Below are 18,348 nucleotides of genomic sequence, written 5' to 3'. Positions count from 1 at the left end.
TTTCATGATTGAAATTTGTACATGCCAAATATGTCATACTTTGCAGGCTGCAATGTTCCATATTTCCTTAAGAGGCCAAAGAAGAGGCCATGAAAGTGTGCCAATCTAAATGCCACTGTTGTATTCCAAATTTTGATGATTTAATCATTTTGAAGAATTTTTTGTTAAGGGAAGGCCAAACAGCTTAATCTTGGCCTCCCTAGGTTTCAATTTCTTGTTTTAGAATATAGAGAATCATTATCTGTCCAAATAGCTTAATCTTGGCAGATTTGTAGATAGGTAGAGAAACAAAGGAGCCCAACTACTTAATCTAGGCCCTTGGAAGAGATAAGGGTACATTTAGATAGGAGGGCAGCTAAAAAGAAAAAGGCAATCAGGGTTTGCAAGTCTAAGTGCACCCTTCCTGAAGTAACAAAAAATGCTAGGTGTATTAAGCTGGGTAGGTAGCCTGGGGTTGCAGAAGCAATATTATCTTTAGTTTTGGCCTTGGCAAAGAAAGCTCATCTCATCAGTGGCAGAGGTACCAAAGCAATGTTTTGAGGACAGAATTCTGGAAGCATGTCTAACTTCCTTTCACTCCCCCTAAAAGTCTCTTACTAATATCCCCCTAAAGGACCTTGGGATCTGCCCAACAAGTCCTGATTTCATTTCATTTTTGTGAAACATTAAGTCAGAGTTTTGGCTTTCTCCATGAAAAGAAGCCACATCTCTTGTGGAAAAGTCATTTTTCCATTTTCTATACAATTCCTATGTATATCATCACTTCATAGACTTATCATTGTTCCCTTTCCATTCACACTCCACCAAGCCATATTAACTTCTAATTGTACAATGTAGGTCCCTAACTATTTCCCCATCCACATTTACTACTAAAATTATATGAAATCCCCAAAAATACTAAATAACCCCCCCTGGCACTATAGCCATATTTATCAAGTCTGGGAAATAGTAGTCCATCTGGGGCTCCTACTAACCCTTCCATGTCCTAACCTGGAGTTAGTCTGACATCTGGTCACACTAATAGACCATTTCCCCTAAGTCCTAACCCTACAATACTCATTTCCCGCCCTTATCCTAAGGTCATGCATGTAAATATATTTCACCCCGCTTTTATATAACCCAAAACCAACTTTCCTATAGTTTTCCCCCGGCCAGATTAAAACAAATAATAACAAGCGCCGTGGGCCCCGTATCTATCCTTCCACCGTTTTGATTGTGCTGCCGACCGTCAGTTCTGGCGCGCCCAAGATCTACGGTGGGCGGGTCCTTTTGTGCCCTGATGTGCCGAGGGTTAATGCCCGGGAGATGGGCGGTTTTCCCATCGTACTCCCACTACGCGTCGCCCTCTCGGCTGTGGCGGAGCCCCCTCCTCCGAAACTGCTTCTACACAGAAGCGGTGCGACATGAAACCGGATACCGCCCTCCCCTGTGTGATGTCACTGCCACATCTCCCCCATGACGTCATCATCCTGCGTCGGCCTCTTGCCACCGTGTCCTTGCCACGTCATCTCCCCACCGTATTGCCATGACACCACCGTACTAGGACCCACCGCTGACGTCATGTTGACATCATCGTCAAAAAGAGCGAAGCGCGAAATCTGCACAACGGATGCTTGGAATGAAAAACCGAGGCAGTTTTTGATGCGCGATTAGCGCTTAGTGTTAATCGCGCATCGCTAAGGGAAATAGGCCAAAATGGAAAGCCCTCTCATGGCTCGGCCACCAGCAGGCCCGAAAGTCGCAAAATGACAAGAATTTCTTTGCGCAGGATTCAAAAAAGGGGCAAAGACATTTTTTAAAGCAATGGAGGGCCGAACATCAGCCATGAAAGGTCGATGAACAGTTTAAAGAGTATCAGAGGTGAAAAAAGGCGCACATTTATTGCCAAAGCATATCAAGGAAGCGGCAAAGAGTATCAGTTAAATGTTTTTAATGGAAACCTTTATTTCCCAAAGCAGGTGAACATTGAATGGCCTCCAAAAAAGTCAAAGAAAGAGGTAAAAGCCCATCAAAGCTCTCCGATCACAGTCAAAGCATTTAAAGCCACCAAACAGCAATGGATCAAAACCCAAAGCACAGTTATGGCTAAATGATCAGCACAAAGCGATAAAGAGAACTCATTAACTCTTTTTTGATATAGCTATCCCCAGCGCAGCTCAAAGATATTTTCTCGCATTTATTTCAGACATATGTTAGATTAAAGACACTTATTACAACAGATCTGTCTGAGATCTGATTTTTGTAGATATTTTAGTTATAAAACCACCCTAATTCACTATTTAAGGGGTTGGTTGGTTGATTCACTCCAAGAGAGACTCGCTCTGTATACTTGACATTTTCCTTAATCAAAGACTGCTGAAAGCTTGGAGGATGGGCTGTGTGCTGTGTATTAATGTTTTGAAGAATTAAATGTGGAATTCTTGTGCTGCAACATGACTCAATAAGTGTTTCTTCTCTCTGTTTTAAATTTATATATGTTTTTATCATATATATGTCACCATCTAAGTTACTGAAAGAAAGATTAGTTTAGAATTTGCGTGGCTGCACTCTATGCTCAGTTTCTGTGACTTCTTTATGTTTTCATCTGAATTGGTAATGAATATGATTTCCCTTTGGCTCATATTTACCCTAATTCACCCATGTTTGACAGTTATCTGGGAATTCTTTATTGCTCCTAGATAGAGCTCATTCACCTTCCCTCTGTTAAGCTGAAAGAGAGATTCTTAACTGCCTCTCATTCCTTAGCCTTCAATCCATCTCCATTTAGCCTGAAAGTTGTTTCATGTGTAACTATCTTGCTCCATATTCCTCTTGTGACCAAGAAAACGCACCAGCAGTCCTATTCCATGACTCCACGCCCAATGGTTTGAACTTATCATACTATACATTTCCTCTCTTCTTGAAAGCATCATCCTTCCCACCAAACTTAAACAAAACCCCTTGAACTCAATAACTAGCCTAAAACCATCATCAACAAAGTTAAATTATAAAGAGAGAGCCCTCTCTAATTGCAGGTAGGCTAGGACCTGCAGTCCAAAGATTGGTTTGTGGTTACCTCAGCCGTATTCCCTTGGGAGTCAAAGGGAACAACCTGAGTGATAACATAATGGCGACTCCACTGGGGACAATGAATTTTCAATTGCTGTATATTCCTTAAAACCACAGATGAAGCCTAAATGTCGGCCAGGGAGCCTTTGAAATTGTTCTTGCTTTGCATTTACAGGACTAAACAAAAGTTGCTTCAATCAATCTTCATGCTAGTTTTAAGCTATAGATAGCTATTCTGAAATTTGATTAGTTCCTTGCTAATTCTAAAAGCATTCATAGAAAATACCAAAACAAATTCAGAATCTGGCTCCCAAAAGGAACTCACGTTATACAAGGTCAAATCCAGACCCAAATCCCCCAATTTCTTTTGAAAATCCGAATTTAATCCCAAGGAACCTCAAGAAGCTAGAGCAAAGAGAAGATTTTGTTGATTCTAGTCCTGAAAGAGTTTATCCAAGCTGTGTTCCAACCCCTATCAAAGTTTTATTTCGGTCTACCCCCACTTCCCCTTGTTCATCGTCCACCTCTCAAAGCACTCCTTCCACACCTCCATTCACTGCACATACTACCATTACCACCACTGTTGTTACAGTTGTTCCTGTTGTTCCTATTGTTCCACTTATCCCTGTGAATATGGCGAATAGATATGCACCCCTGCAATTACCTGCTAATCCAGGGGCTATGCCTCAGGATTATCAAACTAAAATCACATATTTTGATGGAAATGGTTCTTGCACAGCCCTCCATCATACCAAGAAGATGCAAGACTATTTTGAGAACTACGAGATAGATGATGATATCGTGAGAATGAATATTTTCGTCCACAGTTTGACAGGTGATGTTAGGACTTGGTTTAGAGCACTCACAATCAATTCCATAGTAGACCCAGAAGCCTTATACCAGTCATTTATCAACAGATGGGAGAAAAAGAAAGACCCCTTGCACATATTATCTGAATATGACACCATCAAAAGAGGCCCTCAAGAGTCTGCCTTGGACTATTGTGCAAGATTCAATAACGTTTATAATGCAATACCACAAAACTTAAGACCTCCACCTGATCTTGCTTTGTATAAATTCCATGATGGTTTTGATACTGACATGGCTTATCAGTTAAGGGAAAGAGCCCCTCAAACCCTTGCAGACATGAAAAATGTTGTTGTTAGCGTAGAGACAAATCTAATTTCCAAAAGAAACAGAGCTAGAACTGAGAGAAGAACCACCTTTAAAGAGGAACCCTCAGCCTTAGATCAAAAGCTGGATGCTATTATCAGTGGCATGCACAGGCTCGGAGACAGAGTAGAGAGTGTTGAGAGGAAATCATCATGGGATGGACAACAACCTAATACCATAAGGAACCCAAATTTCCAGAAAACTCAGAACACAAATTCTGGTCGGTCTAGCCCAGACCACGATGTAAGGCCTCCTTTTCATGAAAATTATGCAGAAGCATCTACATCTAGTGAGCCCACAGAGGATGCTCACATGAACTTGGTGGATTTGAAGGCTGAGCAACAAATTTTCCTAAATCAACAAGACCACGATGAACATGACTTTAATCGATTTCAAACTAAGTCTGGTGAGTCTTTTGAATTTAAACAAGGCTATGATACTGCTGTGTATGAGGTCCACAAACAATATAAGCTGAGGACAAGAACCATAGATGTGCCCGAAAAGGTTAAACCAAATGATACCAAGCAGCTGAAGAAGATCAAAGAAAAGGTTGCCCTCATAGAAACTGCTGATGAAACAGTCCCTAATCCAAAGGATGTCACCATAGAGGATGTCACAGATATGTAGTCCTCTAATGATCAGCCTCTGCCCCCTTCTTCCTCAAAAGAGAATTTGGACAGCGTTCTAAAAAGCCCTCCTAAAACTGAAAAACCGCAAGCAATCACTTCCCATAACGCTGATAAACAAGACCAAATTGTTGATACTCCAATAGAAAAAGGGAAGCCTGCCTCTCACAATACTGAAACCCAATCTAAAAAATCATTCGATTTAGAGGTAGAAATAGGTAAACTGAAGATATCCATCCCTTTATCTGAACTTGCCAAACAAGATGTGTATAGGCAACAAATTCAAAGATCACTTCAAATGCCAGAAGTCAAGGATGATGTGAATGTTCTAGATGATACCCCTGAACTACTATTCGGTCCAGAAGTTAATGGAAAATCAACATATGGATCTGTTTTACCCTTTTATGTCAGTTTACATATACATGACAAAGTTTTGCACAATTCTATGTTTGACTCAGGTGCCTCACACAATCTTATGCCCAAAGCTATAATGGAGAAGCTAAACCTTGATGTTACAAGACCCTATAAAGACTTATTTTCCTTTGACTCAAGTCAAGTCAAGTGTTTAGGCCTCATCAAAGACTTGTGTGTCTCCTTAGTCCAATACCCAAACAAGACAATCCTCATGGATGTGGTGGTTGTTGACATTCCACCAAAGTATCGCATGCTATTATCAAGATCTTGGGGAGCAAAACTCCAAGGATCTCTCCAACTAGACCTCTCCTATGCCACTATATCTATCTTTGGGCAACCAAAGAGACTATATAGAGAAACACTGATGAATTATGTGGTAACTAGTGAGGACAAGCCCCAAAATTTTCCTATTCACTCAATCCATTCTGATATGGATTCTTTTATTCTATTTAATGATGAAACAAGTCTTCCCACTGATGATAAGCTGATGGCTTTAGAACTGGACACACACAGCAATGAAGAATTGGTTGCCCATACTGATGAAACTATTAAGACAACAGATGCAACCAGCATGCAAGAAGTACCTCCCCAAATAGAAAATTCAAATCTGCCCACTGCAAAAATGACTGAAACTCTTGATACTAACCACAAGCAAGAAATCACATGGTGTTTAAAGTTTGATGGCTCTGTCAACAAGTTAGGAGTAGGGGCAGGTGTATGGATTCACAATACTCATAACAATCATGCAGAAGGCCATGCCTACAGATTGAATTTCAAATGTACCAATAACTTGGCAGAGTATGAGGCTCTCCTTTTAGGCCTTAAACTGCTCAAAGCTGTAGGAGCTGCAAAAGTGTCCATTCTAGGTGACTCTGATTTAATCATACAACAAATGAAAGGCAACTTTGTTACCAATGACAATAGAATGAGGGCCTACAGGACTGCTGCCACTAATATACTCAATACATTCACTGAATCTAAGCTTGCCAAGATTTCAAAAGATCATAACATTCATGCACATAGCCTAGCCACTTTTGCTAGTACATGCAAGCTTCTCTTTGAGCCAAATCACCATTTTACTGCTGAGATAAAACATAGACCTGCTATCCCAAATAATGTTAAAGATTGGAAAGTATTTGAAAATGATGCCCAAATTAACAACTTCCTCACTCTTGAGCATGAGTTTTCAAATATTAACATTGACATGGATGCTATGACAGATGAACAACAACAGACAAATGAAAATCAGCAGGCTGTAACCGCTGTAACAGCCAAACAAATGCTGAACCCAACTGGTTTTGACAATGCAAACATAGAAGAGATGAAACAGATGCATTTGGAGGAAATAGCCGAAACCGAGGCTAAGATCGTTGATCTAAGGGATAACTTTCTCCCTGCTGGCCTCACTCCGTTAGAAGATATGTTTGATGCAAATGATGTGCCCAAAAAACCAAAAATGCAACCCTTAAACGCTGCTATAGAAGAACACAACATTGGGACAGCAGAGAAGCCCAAAATGATCAAACTATCTCAATCTTTGCCACATGATCAAAAGCCCAAATATGTTGATTTGTTTAAAGAATTCCAAGATGTATTTGCTTGGAGTTATGAGGACCTGAAGTCCTATGACACCTCAGTGATCCAACACACCATTCCCTTAAAACCAAACCAAAATCCCTTCAAACAGAAACTGAGGAGAATCAATCCTATGCTTCTTCCTTTGATTGAAAAGGAAGTGAAAAGAATGTTTGAAGCAGGCATCATAGCACCCATCAGATTTTCTGAATGGGTATCCAACCTTGTTCCCACAAGAAAAAAGACAGGTGAGATTAGGTTATGTGTAGACCTAAGAAATTTAAACCAAGTCTCCCTAAAAGACCACTACCCCTTGCCAAAAATGGACCACATCCTACAAAGAGTAGTGGGGTCATCTAGAATATCTTTGCTAGATGGCTTTTCAGGTTTCAATCAAATACTGGTTCACTCGGATGACCAAGACAAGACAGCCTTTACCACACCGTGGGGAACATTTAAGTATGTGAATATGCCTTTCGGACTTAAAAACGCTGGTGCTACTTTTCAAAGGGCAATGGATATTGCATTTGCCAAGGAAATACATGATTTCCTAGTTGTCTACCTCGTTGACTTACCCCCTTTCTCCAAATCTGATCAAGAACACCTAAAACATTTGAGGCAAATATTCATGACATGTAGGAAATATGGCATTTCCTTGAACCCCAAGAAGTCTCTCTTTGGCCTTGAAGAAGGCAAACTGCTTGGCCATATCATCTCAAAATATGGTATTAGAATAGATCTGGAAAGGATCCAAGCCATCCTCCAAATCCCATATCCAAGAAACATAAAAGAGTTGCAAGCTTTCCTTGGAAAGATCAATTTCCTAAGGAGGTTTATCCCAAATCTAGCCGAGCTGATAAGACTGTTAAGCAACATGTTAAAAAATGATGCCAAGGTAAAATGGTCTCTTGATACCAAACAAGCCTTTGAGAGTATCAAATCTGCCCTAACCCAAGACCCAGTCCTCACAAGTCCACAATTTGATAGGGACTTTATTATATTCTCATTCGCATCTGATCACACCATAGCTGCTATCCTTTTGAAAAAGGATGATCAAGGAGTTGAAAAGCCAATTGCTTTTTTCAGCCGAGCCTTAAGAGATGCCCCTTTGAAGTACCAAATCACGGAGAAGCAGGCATATGCCCTTGTTAAAGCAATCAAAGATTTCCGAGTTTACATTTTATATTCACATGTGATTGCCTATGTCCCAAATGCTTTTGTAAAAGACATATTAACCCAAGAGGGGCTAGAAGGCAAAAGAGGTAAGTGGATTGCTAACATCCTTGAGTATGACATAGAAATAAAACCAACCAAGCTCATAAAGGGACAAGGTTTAGCCAAACTGATGTCCGAAACAAACTTTCAAGCTTTAGACATTAACCAACTGGACAATGAACAGGAGCTGGCGACTCCACAGATCAGTGAAACCTTTTTGCAATCCCCATGGTATGCTGATATATGTTTTGTATTGTTAAACCTGTTTGCTCCCCCAGGATTGTCCAGAACCAAGAAAAGATTTTTAAAAATGAAGGCTTCAAAGTTTTGTGTCATAGATGGTGCTTTATTTTGGAAAAATCATGAAGGCATATTGCTTAATTGTTTAACCATAAATGAAACTAACAATGTCATGAAAGAATTCCATGCAGGGGACTGTGGAGGACATCTATATTGGAAGTCCACTGCTGATAAAATTTTAAGGGCTGGTTTCTATTGGCTCGCTTTGTTTACAGATGTAAAGAAGTTTGCTATCTCGTGTCATAAATGCCAAATATTTGAGGGCAAAAGAAAGTTGTTACCTTTTCCTCTTAAGCCCATCTCAACTGAAAAGCCTTTTCAACAATGGGGTCTTGACTTCATTGGAGAAATCCACCCCTCTTCCTCAGGCTAGCACAAGTGGATTTTAAAACCCACCAACTATTTCACCAAGTGGATTGAGGCCATCCCATGTAGACAGGCCAATGACTCCATCATTATCCAATTCCTTGAGTGCAATATCCTTTCTAGATTTGGCTGCCCTGAGAAGATCATCACTGACAACGCCGCTACTTTCAAATCCAAAAAGATGATCAATTTTTGCCATAAATATCACATTACCTTGGGCCACTCCACAGCCTATTACCCTCAAGGTAATGGCTTGGCCGAGTCATCTAACAAGAGCCTGATTAATATTATCAAGAAGACCTTAGAAGAAAACAAAAAGAACTGGCATAGAAAGCTCACAAATGCCCTATGGGCAGACAGACTTTCAACAAAGAAATCCATTGGGATGAGCCCTTATGAGCTGGTGTATGGCATGGAGGCCATATTTCCATCTTCCTTGGGCACTCCTATCATCAAACTGTTACAAGAGATCCAAGCAGAACGAAATGATATTCAAAGAAGAATAAACAAGACCATTCATCTTCAACAAACAAGAGAATAGGTCTATAACAAAGCTCAAATTTCGCAAGAAAAGCTCAAAAAGATGTTTGATAAGAGAGTTAAGGCTGAAGATTTATGTGTTGGCAACAAAGTTCTAAGGTGGGATTCATGAAGAGAAGACAAGGGCAAACATGCAAAATTTGATTTTTTATGGAAAGGGCCATTCATTATTTCTGCTGTTCAAGGAAATAACACATATTTCCTCAAATCTGTAGAGGGCAGCACTACTGAAGAAGGCCCTGTTAATGGCTGAACGTTAAAACATTACCATGATCCCTTTTAAGGGATACAATGCAGCTCTTTATATATCTCTTTGTACATTGATATTTGTATATATCAACACTTTATTTTTATTTTGGGTATAAGCAGTCTGATTGTTAGAGGAGCAACAGCAAAGTTTGTGAAGACACAGCCAATGCAAGTATTCCATCTTTAAAAAGGCTCCGCCTCTGCATTAATCTCAGCAAAACAACAAGAGTAGCACTGTCATATCACAACAATTCATGGTAAAAAGAAACTATTTGCAGTTTGCAGTCTTCAGTCAAACAGTATCAATAAGAGAGGAGCATTTTTTTTTCTCACATCAGCAACAGTTTCTAGACCAGAGGTTAAGGGAAATACATCAATTTTGATCCATGTTTTGGATATATTTCGAAGGAAATACTCAAGCAACATTGCATATAATGATAGAGCACGCAGAAGAAAGTAGGCGATGCTTCTATGGTATAAAAATTCAGTTGATGAGAATGCTGTGTTCAGGTTTCAAAGCTTCAATCATTTGACAGCCAGCACAAGGGAAGTTTCAGCCTACAGCAACAAGAGAAGATCAAGGCAGTCTGACCTGTTGTTCTTGGCTTTTCACAAGGAAAAGCCATCCCCAAGTGGAGCCACTGTTAGCCTCCTGTTGCAACAGGTGTTCATATTTCATGATTGACATTTGTACATGCCAAATATGTCATACTTTGCAGGCTGCAATGTTCCATATTTCCTTAAGAGGCCAAAGAAGAGGCCATGAAAGTGTTCCAATTTAAATGCCACTGCTGTATTCCAAATTTTGATGATTTAATCATTTTGAAGAATTTTTTGTTAAGGGAAGGCCAAACAGCTTAATCTTGGCCTCCCTAGGTTTCAATTTCTTGTTTTAGAATATAGAGAATCATTATCGGTCCAAACAGCTTAATCTTGGCAGATTTGTAGATAGGTAGAGAAAAAAAGGAGCCCAACTGCTTAATCTGGGCCCTTGGAAGAGATAAGGGTACATTTAGATAGGAGGGCAGTTAAAAAGAAAAAGGCAATCAGGGTTTGCAAGTCTAAGTGCACCCTTCCTGAAGTAACAAAAAATGCTAGGTGTATTAAGCTGGGTAGGTAGCCTGGGGTTGCAGAAGCAAGATTATCTTCAGTTTTGGCCTTGGCAAAGAAAGCTCATCTCATCAGTGGCAGAGGTACCAAAGCAGTGTTTTGATGACAGAATTCTGGAAGCATGTCTAACTTCCTTTCACTCCCCCTAAAAGTCTCTTACTAATATCCCCCTAAAGGACCTTGGGATCTGCCCAACAAGTCCTGATTTCATTTCATTTTTGTGAAACATTAAGTCAGAGTTTTGGCTTTCTCCATGAAAAGAAGCCACATCTCTTGTGCAAAAGTCATTTTTCCATTTTCTATGCAATTCCTATGTATATCATCACTTCATAGACTTATCATTGTTCCCTTTACATTCACACTCCACCAAGCCATATTAACTTCTAATTGTACTATGTAGGTCCCTAACTATTTCCCCATCCCCATTTACTACTAAAATTATATTAAATCCCCAAAAATACTAAATAACCTCCCCCGGCACTATAGCCATATTTATCAAGTCCAGGAAATAGTAGTCCATCTGGGGCTCCTACTAACCTTTCCATGTCCTAACCTGGAGTTAGTCTGACATCTGGTCACACTAATAGACCATTTCCCCTAAGTCCTAACCCTACAATACTCATTTCCCGCCCTTATCCTAAGGTCATGCATGTAAATATATTTCACCCCGCTTTTATATAACCCAAAACCCACTTTCCTATAGTTTCCCCCCCGCCAGATTAAAACAATTAATAACAAGCGCCGCAGGCCCCGTATCTATCCTTCCACCGTTTTGATCGTGCCGCCGACCGTCAGATCTGGCGCGCCTGAGATCTATGGTGGGCAGGTCCTTTTGTGCCCCGATGTGCCGAGGGTTAACGCCCGGGAGATGGGCGGTTTTCCCATCGTACTCCTGCCACGCATTGCGCTCTCAGCTGTGGCGGAGCCCCCTCCTCTGAAACCGCTTCTACACAGAAGCGGTGCGACATGAAACCGAATACTGCCCTCCCCTGTGTGACATCACTGCCACGTCTCCCCCATGACATCATCATCCTGCGTCGGCCTCCTGCCACCGTGTCCTTGCCACGTCATCTCCTCACCGTACCGCCATGACACTGCCGTACTGGGACCCACCGCTGATGTCATGCTGACGTCAGACTGACGTCATTGTCAAAAAGAGCGAAGCGCGAAATCTGCACAACGGATGCCCGGAATGAAAACCCATGGCAGTTTTTGATGCGCGATTAGCGCTTAGCGCTAATCGCGCATCGCTAAGGAAAATAGGCCAAAATTGAAAGCCCCTTCGTGGCTCGGCCACCAGCAGGCCCGAAAGTCGCAAAATGACAAGAATTTCTTCACGCAGGATTTAGAAAAGGGGCAAAGACAGTTTTTAAAGTAATGGAGGGCCGAACAGCAGCCATGAAAGGTCGATGAACAGTTTAAAGAGTATCAGAGGTGAGAAGAGGCGCACATTTATTGCCAAAGCATATCAAGGAAGTGACAAAGAGTATCAGTTAAATGTTTTTAATGGAAATCTTTATTTCCCAAAGCAAGTGAACATTGAATGGCCTCCAACAAAGTCAAAGAAAGTTGTAAAAGCCCATCAAAGCTCTTCGATCATAGTGGAAGCATTTAAAGCCACCGAACAGCAATAGATCAAAACCCAAAGCACAGTTATGGCTAAATGATCAGCACAAAGCCATAAAGAGAACTCATTAACTCTTTTTTGATACAGCTGTCCCCAGCACAGCTCAAAGATATTTTCTCGCATTTATTTCAGACATATGTTAGGTTAAAGACACTTATTACAACAGATATGTCTAAGATCTGACTTTTGTAGATATTTTACTTATAAAACCACCCTAATTCACTGTTTAAGGGGTTGGTTGGTTGATTCACTCCAAGAGAGACTCGCTCTGTATACTTGACATTTTCCTTAATCAAAAACTGCTGAAAGCTTGGAGGATGGACTGTGTGCTGTGTATTAATGTTTTGAAGAATTGAATGTGGAATTCTTGTGCTGCAACATGACTCAATAAGTGTTTCTTCTCTCTGTTTTAAATTTATATATGTTTTTATCATATATATGTCACCATATAAGTTACTGAAAGAAAGATTAGTTTAGAATTTTGCGTGGCGGCACTCTATGCTCAGTTTCTGTGACTTATTTACATTTTCATCTGAATTGGTAATGAATATGATTTCCCTTTGGCTCATATTTACCCTAATTCACCCATGTTTGACAATTATCTGGGAATTCTTTATTGCTCCTAGATAGAGCTCATTCACTTTCCCTCTGTTAAGCTGAAAGAGAGATTCTTAACTGCCTCTCATTCCTTAGCCTTCAATCCATCTCCATTTAGCCTGAAAGTTGTTTCATGTGTAACTGTCTTGCTCCGTATTCCTCTTGTGACTAAGAAAACGCACCAGCAGTCCTATTCCATGACTCCACGCCCAATGGTTTGAACTTATCATACTATACATTTCCTCTCTGCTTGAAAGCATCATCCTTCCCACCAAACTTAAACAAAACCCCTTGAACTCAATAACTAGCCTAAAACCATCATCAACAAAGTTAAATTATAAAGAGAGAGCCCTCTCTGATTGCAGGTAGGCTAGGACCCGCAGTCCAAAGATTGGTTTGTAGTTACCTCGGCCGTATTCCCTTGGGAGTCAAAGGGAACAACCTGAGTGATAACACGCCGCATGTCCAAAGGATAATTATCCAACACCATTCATTGACCAAATCACCGACGACTACGCTGGTTGTGAATCATTTTCATTCATTGATGGATTCTGAGGTTACAACTAGATTGCTATAAAACCCAAAGACCAGCACAAAACCACCTTCATTTGTCCATGGGGAATATTTTCCTATCGAAAACTCCCATTCGGTTTAAAGAATGTTGCAGCAACATTTCAAAGGGCCATGGACTATGCATTTCATGATATCAGCATATCATTCAAGCTTACTTGGATGACCTTCCAGCCCATTCCAAGCAGCAAGCGTAGCACCTAGATCATTTAAGAGTTATCTTTCTTAGGTGCCATTTTTATAACATATGTCTAAATCCATAAAAATGTGTTTTCTTTGTTGAGTTTGGACGCTTAATTGGATTCATTGTCTCCAAGTACGGGATTAGGGTTGATCCCGATGAGGTAAAGTCAATTACTCAATTTCCCAAACCACAATCCATTATGCAGCTCCAATGTTTGCAAGGGAAAGCAAACTTTTTATGACGGTTCATCGTAAACTATGTTGAATTGACGAAAGGCTTTATGTGCCTATTTAAGAAGGACATACCATATCTGTGGGATGATCAAGCTCAACGATAATTTCATGCCTTGAAAAAGGTGCTTATATGAGTCCCACTCCTTAGCACTCCCAATTATGGACGTGACTTTCTTCTTTACGTGGCAGCCTTGTCATCCTCTCTAGGAATGGTCTTGGTTCAAACCCATGATGACCGCAGTGAACATGTGATATATTATCTGTCGAAAGGCCTGGCTGGGCCCGAACTCAGATATTCACATGTGGAAAAGCTGTCATTGGTAGTCATCTTTGATGTCAACAGCTTACGACATTACATACTGCTACAATAGACTATTTTCATTGCCTTGGAGAATCCCATGAGACACATTTTGTCTCGTCAAGTAATTAGAGGGAAATATTCAAAATGGATCATGATCCTCCAACAATTTGATTTGGTTTTCACTACTGCCAAGGTGAAAAATTTCATAGTCTTCGCTAAACTTTTTTTGGATCTTCCTATTGTCGATCCTAACGAGATAGCCCACGATCCTCTTCTGGATGAAGTTATCTATCTTATCAACACTAGTAACCCTTGGTATGTGACATTATTGTCTACCTCTAAGTGTAATGGTTTTTCCCCGAGCTATTCTCAGGTGACTGTCATTGCATCTGCCACCAAGCGCGACACTATTTAGTGCTTAGCAATACATTATATCATTGTGGTGCAGATACATTTCTTCAATGTTTCCTCACTCATGAAGAGGCAAATGCATTTTAAATGACTGCCATGCTAGGGAATGTGGAGTCATATTTCTAGCATATCTACTACATAGAAAATTTTTCACGTAGGCTACTATTGGCCAACCTTGTTCAAAGATTGTATCAAGGCTATCCAACAATGCCATATTTATCAAGTGTTTACAAAGAAAATCTGTGCTCCTCTAGCCCTACTACACCCGGTTATCTCCGTCGGTCTTTTGCCAAATTGGGGATACACTTCATAACTTGCAACCCTGTTTACTCTGCTGGACACAACTATATTATTGTAGCTGTGGACTATTTCATGAAATGGTCCGAAGCCCTTCCCACCTTTTGAGCCGATGGAGAAACCATGGCGCTATTCCTTTTTAATCAGGTCATCTATCACTTTGGTGTACCCCACACGATCATTACAGACCATGGGTCTCATTTTCAGAATCACATGATGTCTGACTTAATATCATTACTAGGTTTTCGCGAGGATTATTCATCCTCCAACTACCCACAAGCTAATGGTCAAGTAGAGGCCATAAATGGAAACTTAAAAACCATGATTTGTAGCTTAGTAGGGAATCATAAAACCCATTGGAATCGAATGTTATATCCTACACTATGGGTATACTGAACTTCAGTTAAGACTGTTATAGGCTTCACACCTTTTCAACTGACTTACGGCCTAGAAGAAGTTTTACCAATTGAGTGTTAGATTCCTTCCTTACAAATCGTCATTGAACTCTTTCCCAACACTACTCCCAAAGAAGAGCGCCTGCTATATTTAAATCAACTGGATGAAACCCGTCGAGATGCCGAATTGGCACTTGAGGCCCACAAGCGCCGAGTGAAAGCCCAGTATGACAAAAAGGTCAAGCCTCGTTCTTACTAAGAGGGAGGTTTTCTTTTACTGTACGATAAAAAACATGACCTCTTGGGGGTAGGAACGCTTCAACCCTTATGGGTTGGTCCATATGTCGTCAAAAAGGTCCCCTTAAAAGGGGCATATCAACTTCAGGACTAGGAAGGAGTCCTGCGCGCTGAGCCACGAAATGGGCTCTATCTGAAAAAGTATTATGCCTAGTACTGCACTAGGCATGTGCTTTGTAATTTTATGTATTTATAAGTTTTGCTTCTTTTTTGATGTGATTGGATTGTTTTGGTATTTATTGAAGTATTTGTCTCATACATATTTCTTGCAATGAAGATGCCTTCATTACCCTTAACATACGTAGGATACGCAGATGATGCCAGTCGTCACACACGACACATTGCATCAACTGCTTGGGTCATTTACACACCTGAGTTGGAACTATTTTCTTCTGGGGTATTCTTCCTTGGTACTGCCACTAAGAATATTGTTGAGCACATGTCCATAATTTCTCTTCTTACCGAAGCGTCATCAGGGGACATCTCCAATCTGGTGGCCAGGTTAGACTCTCATCTTGTTGTTATGCAATTGACAAATCGTTATCACATTTGTAATCCAAACTTGTTACATCATTATTTAAGGGTACGACTCTTGGTACATCAATTTGAAGTTATCAAATATGAGCACATTCCTAGAGAATTTAATATAGTTGTTGATTCATTGGAAAACTATGTGTTATATTTGGATCTGTCTCATTCACTATAGATACATGTGTGAAAGGTAAATATTTACAGAGTTAAAAATTTACAAAAACACTTAAAAAACATTTACATCATAAAATACACACACACACACACACACACACACACACACACACATATATCAAATCTAGTCTTTTACATCAAAATATTCCAAACTTGGGCATTTTAAGTACAAAATGGCTACTAAGCCTAGCTATAAACACCACCTAGCTATGCCAAAGTGCCTGCTAATAGAGCTTACTTCTCTTGAAATGATAACACTTCTCTAGCTATCCTCCAAAGAGGAACCAGAAACCACTCAGGCACACCGATTGTGTGTCGTTGCATATGAGCAGGGATATCCCTCATAGGAAGGTGGGGCACACCCATGCTCAAGCCCTCCAGGTTCCTCAGAACCTCGCAAACACTGTCAGCATCACCCCCCCCCCCCAGTAGGTAGTTGGCCTCCCTGCCTCATATGGCGAGGTTCGCCTACAGGTCGTATAGGCGCCACATCTATGTCAAGCAAAAAGCTTCATGTCAGTACTTTTTCACCCATAAAATCAACAAAAACATAACATAAATATTCAAAAGCCTAAAAATACTTTAAGTACCCTAAAAAATAATTCTAACCTTGATGACCCCAGTTGGTCCCGGGAGGCAGCATCAAGTTAGGGTTGCTGGTGAAGTCCATACCCTCATAGGCATAGCCATCAACCATCACAATCTAGCCACGAAGCTGCTTGAAGAACTCTTTCTCGAAGAAGTGTCGGATAGGTCCTCCTCCTGTGCAAGGATCAAGTGATGACCATCGCCCCTGTCTCGGATACCTCAGATCAAAGGGACATAAGCTCATCCTTGGGCGCATAACAGGTACCCTCTCAAGTATGAATGAGACAATGAGAGTGCCATACCCAAAACTCTATTGGGTCCGAGTCTTGCATGCGATCAATTCTGCCTTCAATTGGTGAATCATTGCTTCACACCAGTTGAACATCTAAGGCTAGACACATTTAACTGCAAGCAATAGTTGGGCCTTTGCTGCAACGTGGGGATTCTTTGACCCTGCGAAATGCACAATCAACCATAAAATGTCCCTCATAGATCTGGACCTAATCCTCTCTATGGGGACTATGTTGCTGACGAGTCCACTTTCAAGGATACAGTAAGATTGAACTAGCTCAGGGTGGATCGAGGATCAGGCCTACCCATAGTCAGGTTTTCTTGTGCTCCTCGGCATGACCCCATATTGACAGAAATTGCTGCTTTTATTTTGCTTTTTCTATGAAAGTAATTTCAAGAATGAATGGCAACAATCGTCACACGCAATTCTTAATGAGCACTTTCTTTTATGGGATATTTTCTTACTCTTAAATCAAAAAATCCCCAAGTTTTCATCATTGGGCTCATTAAACACCTACAACGATGGTTTGAGCAACTCTTTTTCTAGCTCATTAAATTGAAAAAGATCACATGAGCATTCTTTTTAGGCGCCTTTTTCTCGCTCATAAAACTGAAAAAATCCTGAGTTCCTTCTTCAGACTCGTTAAACACTTATGAAGAAGCTCCGAGCATTCTTTTAGGTACTTTTCTCACTTGCTAAACTAAAAAATCCCGAGTTTTTTTCACCGGGCTTGTTAAAAATCTATGGCAACAACAAGAGCACTTGCTTTTTTGGGACCATTTCTCACTCTTAAATCAAAAAATTCTCGAGTTTTTCACTTCTTCGGTCTTGTCAAATATATGAAGAAGGAATAAGCAGTTCTTTAACTCTTATTCCTTACTCACTAAATTAAAAAAGAACTTTGAGTTTCTTCATTTGACTCGTTAAAATTCGATGAAGGTATTGAGTTTGTCGTCATGTGACTCATTAAAAATTCACGACAAATATCGATTTTAGTCTGTCTCCTCGTACTCGTAACAAAATGCGGTCAACATCTATTGAGCATAGGTTTATCTTTATCCGGACTCAGTAGATTAACTCACAGAAAAGTAACTAATCTGGGTATACTATTAAAATTTTGTCGCACCTGGTTAAAACTATGATAAAGGGACCACCCTGGAGTCATTCTTTACGATATTTTCAGACTCTCTAAATATGAAAATACCACCGAGTTGTCTCAACTGGACTCATTAAAT

Source organism: Pinus tabuliformis, chromosome X (assembly GCF_031772625.1).
Source record: "Pinus tabuliformis cultivar Carrire ecotype Pingquan chromosome X, CPIR1, whole genome shotgun sequence".
Taxonomy (NCBI): domain Eukaryota; kingdom Viridiplantae; phylum Streptophyta; class Pinopsida; order Pinales; family Pinaceae; genus Pinus; species Pinus tabuliformis.
This window is presented reverse-complemented; position numbering follows the sequence as displayed.